Raw genomic sequence first — 11,258 nt, forward strand, 5'->3', positions numbered from 1 at the left:
CACACACACACACACACACTGAACTGCGTGGAACTCCATAATTAACCTAAAACTGGTCAGTGATAGCCCATAATTATCTAAGACAGCTGACTGGGAAGGTAGTCTGTCAGGTCCTTTTTGATCCCTGGGTCATCTGCAGGAATCACACTGTGATACATATCCAGTTTAGGCCATTCCTCCTCTTCTTGTAGGGAACTTCTGGACCATTTAACCATCTGCACATTTGAGGAAATCCCCAGCTTTCATACTTCTGGATGGGTCATCTCTGCAAGGTTCTCCTTGGAGGAAACATCTCTCCACTGATTCACATCTGTTGCTTCTCGAATGACAGAAATTCTGTTTGCAACAAAGATACTAAATGTTTGGTTTTCATTGGAGATGCATTGTATTAGTCCAGAAAAATGATTTGTCCAACCTTATCTGCAACTCTTTTTGCAGAAGCATGTTCACTGGAACTGAAAGAACTGCAGCAGTGAATTCCAGCCTGGGAATTGTAGTTTTCTTAAGAGGAGCAACTCTAGCTTTTCCCAGGATAAAGGCAACATGTGAGATGTTATTCTTTTTCAGTTTTAAATATGACACTGTTCCATAACCATCTTGACTTGCATCAGAAGAATGATGAAGTTGTGCCTTATCTGGTCTTCCATAGAAACTCAGTTTAATGCAGCGTTTCACTTTTAAATCAGCTGGTGATCTTCCAGCCAATCACACCACCGCTGGGATAGAGTGGGGAATAACTTCATCCCACTTCAAATTTTGTCAACCAATCTCCTGAAGCAACAGTTTAGATAGCATACTGTAGGGAGACAAGATTCCCAAAGGTCCATACAATGAGCTGACCACAGACTAAATGCGCCTTCTGGTTGGTGGATGGTCCTGCACAAAGGTGAACTCATCTGTTTCTATGCACCACTGTAAACCCATGGCTCTCTCACTTGGAAGTTGATCTGTGTCCAAATCCAGATCCTTGATTTCCTTTGCTCTCCTTTCCTGTGGGATTGACATGAGCACTGTGCGACTATTGCTGATCCATTAGTACAAATATCAGTCAGGCTCTTCGCCATATGTACTTTTTCTTCTTATGAAGCAATAGATTTCATCAACATAAAACTTATTTTTGACTGTATTCACCACTTCAGCTGGAAACTGTTGTGCATTATCATTTGCAGTTCTCTGCAGAGCATAATTTGGACAGCTTGGTGAAGATACTCCTCCAAAAAAAATGCACTTTCATCCTATACTCCTGTGTCACCATGTTGCCACCACAGGAAAGAGACACTTGACATGTTTCTCTAATATGTAAACTTGGTGAAACATGGCATCAATGTCAGCCATTAGTGCAACAGGCTCTTGTCTAAATCGGATGAGAACTCGTACGATCTGCAGACACAAATTCAGCATATCCTTCCAGCATGTTGTTTACACATGCGGTGTATTCGTCTTTATAGCGAGCATCCTTTTCAAATCTCCTTTTGAGGCTCTAGAGGCACTGCTTTTCAAATCAAATCAATTTACATAGCGCCAAATCATAACAACAGTCGCCTCATGGTGCTTTATATTGTAGGTAGACCCTACAATAATACATACAGAGAAAATCCCAACAATCATATGACCTCCTATGAGCAAGAACTTTGGCGACAGTGGGAAGGAAAAACTCCCTTTTAACAGGAAGAAACCTGCAGCAGTACCAGGCTCAGGGAGGGGCGGCCATCTGCTGCGACCGGTTGGGGTGAGAGAAGGAAAACAGGATAAAGACATGAGCTGTGTCCCAAAACGCAGGCTGAATCCTTTGGAGGTCGCATTTGAAGGCGGATTACATCATAGCCAGGTGACAAAGGCTGTCCCAATTCGTCGACTCCTTCAAATGCGGCCGACAAATGCGTCCTTCCCCGAATTTGAAGGATGGGTCGGGTGTGTCCTTCGTGGCCCACCATATCCCAGAATTCATATGCTCTGCCGATTCGAGTTTCCAGCAATGGCGGCAGCTATGGAGGTGGTAGAAACAGTGGTCGAGGACAACTACATTTTTAAATGTAAGTTGTTTTTGAAGTAGCGACACAAATGTTACCACTTTGATGTTAAAGTTAATAAGGCAGTTCAATGGAAGTAATTTTTACAGTCGTTAAACTTATGACATGTACATCAATCACGTAGACGTACAGTTCCGCTCATTTTTAAACATTAAAAGGTTAGTTAATATTACTCTTTCTGTGTCACAAAATAATATAAAGGTTTATCAAGACATCACATAATTGCAAAAGTGCTCCGACGTTTTTGGACACGTCTGTTACCCACCAGCTCGATAGCTAGCCGGGAGCCGGCGAGAACACTGGCTAGTTGTCAGTTTTCCGACCCCGCTCTATCTTTCGCTACTATTTTAAACATGATATATAAGTCACTTAAATAACTTCTAAGTGACTTCACATAACTTCTATGTTCAGTGTTTTATTTGTTCCTCAGTAAATCGGTTTGGTTGAGATTAAAGTTATAGTAGTTTTCACACAGCTGAATGAACATCAAACAGAAAATCCATTAAACAGAAATGTGATATGGTTGATTGTACTCCAATGTCCTGTTATGTTTTAGCGAGCAAAGAGCAGACAACTGAGTTCATTAAACTCCGGAGCGACAATAAGCACCTGTTTACCGGTGCCACTGTGGGTTGGAGGTACAGCAACAGTGTGCCGTTTTTAATCTGTTAAGATAAGAGATAAGATAAGATAAAACTTTATTAATCCCTCGGGTGGGTTCCTCTGGGAAATTCGGTTTCCAAAAGCACAGCACCGACAGAAGTTACAGAGCGTGAGCAGAATATTATATATACACACATATAAATACAGAGACATATATAAATAAAATATACGAAGGGGATAATAGAATAAATAGGAATAAAAAATAAAAATAAAAATAAAAATACAAGTGAATTGCACATTTCCAGTATTGAAGTCTATTGCACCATTGACAATTAACAAAAGTATTGCACAAAAGTATTGCACAGTGAAGTGAAGAGGCACTACAGCTTAGTTGTTCCCCCCTCCTTTGTCCTCCTGTTTCCCCTCCCTCTCCCCTCCAGAGAGGAGTTAAACAGTCTGATGGCGTGGCGTTAGGCATAAGGGAGCATGCTTATTCTTTCTTTTAGTCCGAAGTTTGTACATTTTGCTGTGGATGCTGTTCAGGAATTAACAAGAGCGATATGTTTTATTGCTTTCTGTCTGTTAGGCGATTCTTGAGAAGATGGGTCTGCAGGGAAAAGTCACCCCTTTGCAGGCCCAAAAAAATGGGACAATTAAAAAAGAAATACAAAGTATGTACAGCTGTATTCAAATACGGTTTTTTAACTAGTTATTAACTTATTCATGTAAACCTATACAGTTGCTTTTTTTGTCAACTGCCACTTTATTTCCTCTGCCTTTAGGATTTCAAGTATCCAGGGTCAGGCAAGGGAATAGCAGGAAGCCCACTGCTGCTACATGGCCCTGGTTTGCTCTCATGCATGAGGCGTTAGGACAGAGGCCTTCTACCAGGCCTCCAGTGCTAATTGCCTCCATCCATGAGGACACTCCAGGACCCAGCAGTGGGCAACCAAGTGTTGGATGAAGAAGAGCAGGAGGATGAGGGCCAGGTGGAGCAATAAGAGAGACAAAAAGAAAGAAGGACAGGGATGATGAGTTGTTGGATTTAATCAGAGAGGACATGAGATTGCAGAGGAAAATGGAGGAAAGAAGAGCACAGGAGGCAAGAGAGAATGGACAGACTGTTTGGTTTGCTTGAGAAACTTGTTGGAAAAAAATAGATTAAATTTCTGTAAATAAAAATGTAAATGTTTCACCTTTATTTGCATTGTTTTTCTTTTTACAACATAAATTTTCTTAACACAATTAATTAAAATGTCTGAAAAGAGTAACAATGGGAAAAAAACAAAAAACATTTTTATTATTACAGTCCAGGATTAACCTGTGTCCCAGTAAGCACAGGTACTTTTAACCAGGCCTGATCTTTGGCTGAGCAGGAAGTCTCGAGCAGTGCTGCTGAATGTGCTGGACCAGCACCAGAGAGATGGAGGAGGTGCCACAAGCAAGACCTTGGTTTGTATTTCCAGTGGAGCATCATGCAGGGTGATCTCCATAAGGTCTAGGGATGCTCGTTTCCACTGTCCACCGCATCATCTGTCACCTGGGTTTGCAGGGCTGATGTAACTGACGGCTGCCATGTCACTAAGATGTATTCAGAAAGATGCAAAACAAGTGGTGAAAACAATCCTGTCAATAAAGATCTAATCCCTAAAAAATGCACTACTAACAGAAAACTTGCCTGCTAAAAATAATCATGGTCCTGGGGTAGCTCCTTCAGGGCAGATTTAAATCCCGTGGGAGTATCCCAAGGAGGGACCAAAGAACCCCCTGATGATCCTCTACCTAATCACATGAGACAAGGTGTGAAAATGGGTGTGGGTCACAATCAGCCAGGGTTTCGGATGAGCTCATAATGAAACCTAGCCCCACCCTATCATGTGATTTCCTGAGGTCAGATGGCCCAGGGTGTGAGTGGGCGTTAAGCTGTCTGGGAAGGATCTCAAAACTGGATTTGGACAGGCTAGTAGTCCAGCCTGGAAGTACTAAATGCATGAACTAGTTTTTCAGCATCACTCTGAGACAGGATATTTCTAATTTTAGAGATGTTGCGCAAATGGAAGTAAGCAGTCTTACATATTTGTTAAATATGTGCATTAAAGGACATGTCCTGGTCAAAGATGACTCCAAGATTTTTCACAGTGTTACTGGAGGCCAAGGTAATGCCATCCAGAGTAAGAATCTGGTGGTGGAAATGTTTTGTTATTTTATTGCCAAATGTCAGGTGGAACAATGAGAAATAAAATGTTGTTTTTGTTTTTTTTTTACCACTTTTTGAACTTCTGACATCAGATTAAGTTAACTTTCATTTATGTTTAAGCTGTAAGTAATTTTCAACTTGATTTTTGGTTTATATCTTACCACGATATAAACGCCATATATTATCAAAGAATCAGTTCAGAAGTGCGTTCTAAAACAAACCACCCGTTAAATGGCACTACAGCATGTAGTGCCATTTTTGGGAGCATTTCAAGTTGTTGTACATCAATGCAACCATTATATCCCAAATTTTAATAATATGTATGCATTAAGTCCATAGTATCTACATAAATTGCAAAAAAAGTGCAATAAACGAAAAAAAAATGAAAATTGATTTTTTTTTGCACATATTTCTTGTTTTATATATGTTACTAAATTTAAGAGGTTTATACCTCAAAACTGTAAATATAAAAAAGTTGCACAAAATAGTTTCCAACCACAGGAAATTTATTTTGAGTCTTCATGGTTTTATTTTTGAGATATACCACTTTTTATGTACTGAAGGAAACACAAAAATCAATAATATAATCCAAATTTGCTAAAAAAAAAACAAAACCCAAAACAAAACAAAAAACAAAAAACCCTCGTGTGGATCAAAAAGTATTTCCTAAACATCCCAGAAAATACACAGAAAGGCATAAAGTCAAACATGACTTTTAAAAACACCAGTAAATCTTTATAAATGTCTTTAGGGAAAAAACTATGTTTCTCATGAAATATGAGGTCACTTCTATTTTCGGGAAGGTAATGGTGGAAATGTGATAGTTAGCGCTGACGTCTATTCCAATGTAGGAAGTGTTATGAACAGCTGATCGGATCGGCAAAGCGTGTTTCTGGAATATTATGTTTTTGTTGCTGCAAATGCTCCTGGCTCTTGGCGAAGGCAGTCCCACTTTTCTCCTCTCCCTTCCCTTATCTTTTCTGCTTAGCTTCTTGTGTCCTTGTCGAGTCTCATCTATCTTTTTTTACTCTTTCCCTGGAACACTCTCTCACAGTCTGTTCTCTAAAACCTAAAAGAGGAATTATGGATTTCATCAACTGGTCCCTGAATACAATTGACACCCTCTACTCAATGAGAAGCCTGGGCTCGGGTGAGCCTGAGTGTTCTGGAGGTACTTTCCCTGCCAGATACACGATGGACGGGTGGCAAAACTGGAGGGTCGTGTGCCTGGCGGAACTGTTGATTAAGGACATTGAAGATATCTACCTTTTCGGAACCATAATAACAGGGTTCTTGCTGATTGGATGTCATGGTCCTGGGTCTTTGGAACCAGCGTTTTGTGTTTTCTATTTTTGTGATGTATTTTGGTTCTGGTTTTCTATTTCTTTGGTTTTTGGTTCAGTTCTTCCTCAGTTTAGTGTAAGTGTCATTTCTGCCTGTGTATTCCTGTGTCAAGTCTGTGTTTCTTAGTCTGTGTCTTTGCATTTGTGAGTTCCTGTTTTATTTTGTAGGTCTGTGTCTCCCGTCAGTGTTTCCAGTTTCACCTCCCCTTGTCTCGTTATGTCCAATTACTCCCAGCCGTGCCTCACTCCTGTTTCCCATTCCCTGATTGCCCTGTGTGTATTTAAGCCCTGTGTTTTCTCGTGTGTGTTGCTGGTTCGGCTGTGTATCTCCCTCCGTCGTAAAATGTAATAAATAAATCATATAATACAAAAACCAACTAGTCACTGTTCAACTTTTAACTATTTAAATTTTCAGCTTTTCCTTTTAAACAAATTTAAAATGAAACAACACAAAACACTGCAAACCACAGCACAATTAAATATAAATTAAAATATGAAAAAGAAGATGCATATTCTCTGTCATATGGGCCTGCATGAATAAACTTTCTGAATCCTTTATCATCCGCAACTGAAAATAGTTGTGGATGATTACTATACCTTTCTAATGTGACGTTATTGTCCCTGGCTCTCTTTCTCTCTCTCTCCCTCCCGCTCTGTTCTTGTGCTACTGCCACTGTAACTACCGCCCCTCCCCCCTCTGCCCAGCGCAAAGCACAAGGCTCGCGTGCGGAGTGAAGCGGGAAAAAAAGTGCGAGAGAGAGGGTGAGAGAAGGAAAAAAAAACAACCCACGGCTCGCGATAAGGAGCCGGCTCGCATCGTTCACTTCAAAGATCCGGCTCTAAGAGCCATTTCGTTTGCGAACGACCCATCACTACGGCACCGACATAGGCCTGTGGGCACGGTCAAACGGTCACCAGGATCGTTCAACCTTACAACATGATCACCAACATACATAAATGCCATTAGAGTTCCTAGGGGTGTGCCCAATGAATTCAAGTTAGCTGACCAAATTGCTGGAGGATTTAAAAAATCTCCCAATAATTTCTGCATTCTTTCCAGTAACCCCTAGCGAAAATGACGATCGCAAACCTTACCAGGGATGCAGTTGAAGGGCTTGCTGAACAGTTGGGTCCACATCTTTAATGGCAGTACAAAATCTGATGGCGTTAGACATGTCGCTGGGAGAAAAAGGGGGCATTTGCACGATGTTTGGGGATTTGTGTTGTACTTTCATTCCAAATAACACAGCACCCGATGGCTCTGTAACCCGAGCTCTGGAAAGCCTGAGGACGTTGTCCACCACAATATCTCAGTCAATTTTATCTCAGTCGGCCTGGACGGGTTGGGTTTAAAAGTGTCCAAAATTACATATGCAACCTTGTCACCGACGTTAAGAAGTGATCTGCTGTCGTAGACTATAAAACTAGAGGATTTGGGGATGTAAAACAGAGCAAAAAATAAGTGAACAACTAAAACGGCACAGGAAGGAAGTCGTCATGACGTCACCGGGCCATCTTAGACTTAGATAAAATATAATTTTCTGTTGTAACCCTCAAACTGAATGGTAATTAACGATACTTATTTTTCACTTTTTCACACTTTGTGGGTACTCTTGACAGCGGGAGCGGGGTGTTTATTTATGGGTGTGCGCACTTTGGCACACGGCGAGTCCTACCTTTGCGCTGATAGTAGGCTACGCTGCGGAGCCTCGCCATTGACCGTCAGTTTGTCGATCCTGTGACTGTTCCCATCGATCTCCTCTTTGCTCACAATTTGCAGATGGTTTGTGGCGTTACCCGATCCTTGACAGCTAAAAATGGAACGCCGCTTTCTTCTCTGTTCAATGCACTCTATGTTTACATACACGCTACACGGCTTTTCGTCAATGACTACTTCCGTGGCATAGGTCATTCAACCGCAGCTGTGTTTAAAAAATGTGCTTGAAGGGAAAAATATGATCTAATTTGGTTTTGGTCCTTGCTTTTATATTTAATTTGTTTGTATTGCAGTGTGGCCGTCTGAGAAAAAATAGTTTTGAATACATTTGAAAAAAAAGAAAGTGTGTTTGTGTGTCTTTTTTTCCTTTTTTTAGGCATGGACTATGGTGGCCCTGAGAGGCCAAACCGACTGCAACTTCAGAAAACACTTGCAAAAAGAAAAATGCTGCAAAAAGAAAAACGCCTGCAAAAAGAAAAACACCTGCAAAAGGACACAAGACACAACGGAAATGTTTCTGGGGAGACAATAACCCGACGGACCAGTTGCACGAACCAAAACATGCTAACAAGTGCACTGGGACTGGGAGACACTTCAAAGAAGTGGAAGCGGGGCGGCCAAAGAGTAAACTGTCAGAAGTAAGTACTGAATATGATGTCACTTATTTATGTGCAAATGTTTAATAATGAAGAACATTAAAACATTACTGTTGGCCACATGCCGGCAAAGTTATGTGACATTAGCGATGTTTGTACTTTCAGCGTTTACTTGGTTTTAAAGCCTTTACTTTATATGCCGTTCGATAGTTGACCTTAATCTTACAGAGAATCTGATGATTTTGTGGATAATTAAAGTCAGTCATATATCCACAAACACAACAAGCTGAAAGTCAGTGATGCTGCTCGGTTTGCAGTCCTGAATATGACGGCACAAGCAGGATTCACTGCACTGTTAATGTTAGCTATGTTATATTGCTGCCTCTGTTCGGTGGTGTCGAGCCAAACGGACTTTAACGTGTGTTTGAACGAGCTGACGGTTCACTCGTTAAGCTGAAAGAAAGATGCTTTAATCACAGGAGTCACACATGTGTCCACTGCACCATCTGGGAACTCTTCTTGTTTAGCACTCGTAATAACACAAACACTAAATCCTCCTTCTCTTGTGCTGTTTTGTAGCAGTGTATACACCTGAGACTGTCACCTGTCTGTCTGTCCTGCACTCTCTCTCTGTTTCTTTCTCTCTGATTGTGGAATAAAAGTATGAACATGTATTTATAAGTTACACTTAGTGATCGGTAGATGAGGCCTCCTGAAGCGTTTCAGCACATTCCCCAAACTGTATCGATACTGTGTCGACACAGTGTTGCTGTTTTGCTCCATACTGACACCTGCTGGACCTTAAATATCATTGCAGGGAACTTACTTGAGACTCACAACAGACACTGATTCAATGACATAGTCACACGTGTATACACTGTAAGGTATTGCACTTTCCATGGAATCATTTTATATGTTTTACATTGCAAATATTGTAGACATCTTTAAAATATATTGTGAATGACATAAAGTAAAAATTAAAATGAAAGTATTGTGAATATAATATTACCCATTTAAATGTAATTGACTCAGAGTTTATTATAAATTTCTATTCAGAAAAATAAGTTTATCCAATCCTTTTGCATTCAGTCTATTGCGGGGGGTTTTTTCACACCATTTCCCCAGCTTTGGAAAACTCACAGGCACAGATGAAGCTGGGGTACACAAAAACTGTAAAGTCAGGTGGAAAAGGTTCTGATAAGATGTCTTCCTATTCCCCCAGTACGTTAAAGGATCCTCTAATCTTGGAATGTTTCTCTCCGACACTCTCCAAAATACTAAGGGGTTGGCAGTCCCTTATAATAAACTTCAGGACTGCCTGGTCCAGAACAGTCTTCCTAGATGCTTGATTTCAAAATAATAAAACACATATTAATAAAAAAAAAAAGTGTTGATAAAGCTGTTCAGTGTCTATATAGGCCGACCTGTGTTCATTCTCAGTGTGTTTGTCTCCTCATTTTCATGTTTGGCTCTGTAATGCCTAAACACTGAGGAGCAAGAAATGCAGAACAGATGTGACATTTAACCTGCATAAAATGAAATAAATAATTTACACTGTAGGGTCACATTGCTGTTTTTCCTATTCTGATAGATCACACTGAAACAAAGACAGACAAACTATTTGCAGGTAAAAGATCAAAATGATCCCACACAGCAGAAACATTTCCATTTTGTTATGGAGAGATGTGTATTTTTATTTATCTTTGCGAGAGTCAATTTGTGGGGGTGTTTTGGTGGCGACTCGTTCCGTTGACAGATGCGGATGCGGTACCTTTTAAACACAGCTTGGCGCGTTGGTAATGAGCGATACAGCAGCTGTATCGATCACGTGACTTTTTCTTAAAGCGACGCACGCACCGATACAGGCATCGCTAGGTGAGCTTGATACATGCGCCGGTGCGTCAGTGTTGCAGGACCCATCACTAGTTACACTTGTGTTTGAATCCTGCAGCTTATCACACATTTGATTTCCATGTGTGACAACTGCAAGTGTCCAGAGTGAGGACAGACTGAGGGACCCACTGCTGCACATCATCTGTGAGGCTTTGCACCCCTGATGATCCACCAGGACAAACTCAGCAGTGTCATGAAACGCTGTGTAGCAGGCAGGAGATGAGGACTCAAAGTGCAGACTCACAGACTCAGGGGATGAACTCAAAATCACAGCTTTATTGGCTGGACGCAGAGAAACGAGCATACAAAGTAAACTAAGCTAAACTGGGAAACAATGAACTAAAACTCACAGGGAGACACCGGGAGATCCACACAGCAAGAGGGTTGAAGAGACATTAACGACGCGACAGTGAGCACAGGAAAACACAGGGCTTAAATACGCTGAGGCAGTAATCAAGGGATGAGAGACAGGAGGGAAACACACCTGGGGAAAATCACAACTGACGAGGCAGGGGAAACGTAAACTGAACATACTCACGTAAGACAAGGACCTTCAGAATAAAGCAGGAAACTAACAGGCACAGGACCAGACAAGACACCATGGACAGACAGAGGGACATACGGGCAGAGAAGACTAAGCACCAGCAAAACTAAACATGAGGGCAAGATAACAAAGCCTAACCAGAAACAATAACCACCATCATCACCATCATCATCGTGCTACAGAATCAGAACATAATTATAATCAAAACAGTATCACAAAGAAACAGCATATAACTAATAATCCCGAGAATAGCCATACACATAAGAATTAATCCCTCACCAAGAATAAGACATATTCATAATCACAATCGCAGCACCAGAGGATAAGGAACAATC

The sequence above is a fragment of the Oreochromis niloticus genome, linkage group LG3, assembly GCF_001858045.2.
Source record: "Oreochromis niloticus isolate F11D_XX linkage group LG3, O_niloticus_UMD_NMBU, whole genome shotgun sequence".
NCBI lineage: Eukaryota > Metazoa > Chordata > Actinopteri > Cichliformes > Cichlidae > Oreochromis > Oreochromis niloticus.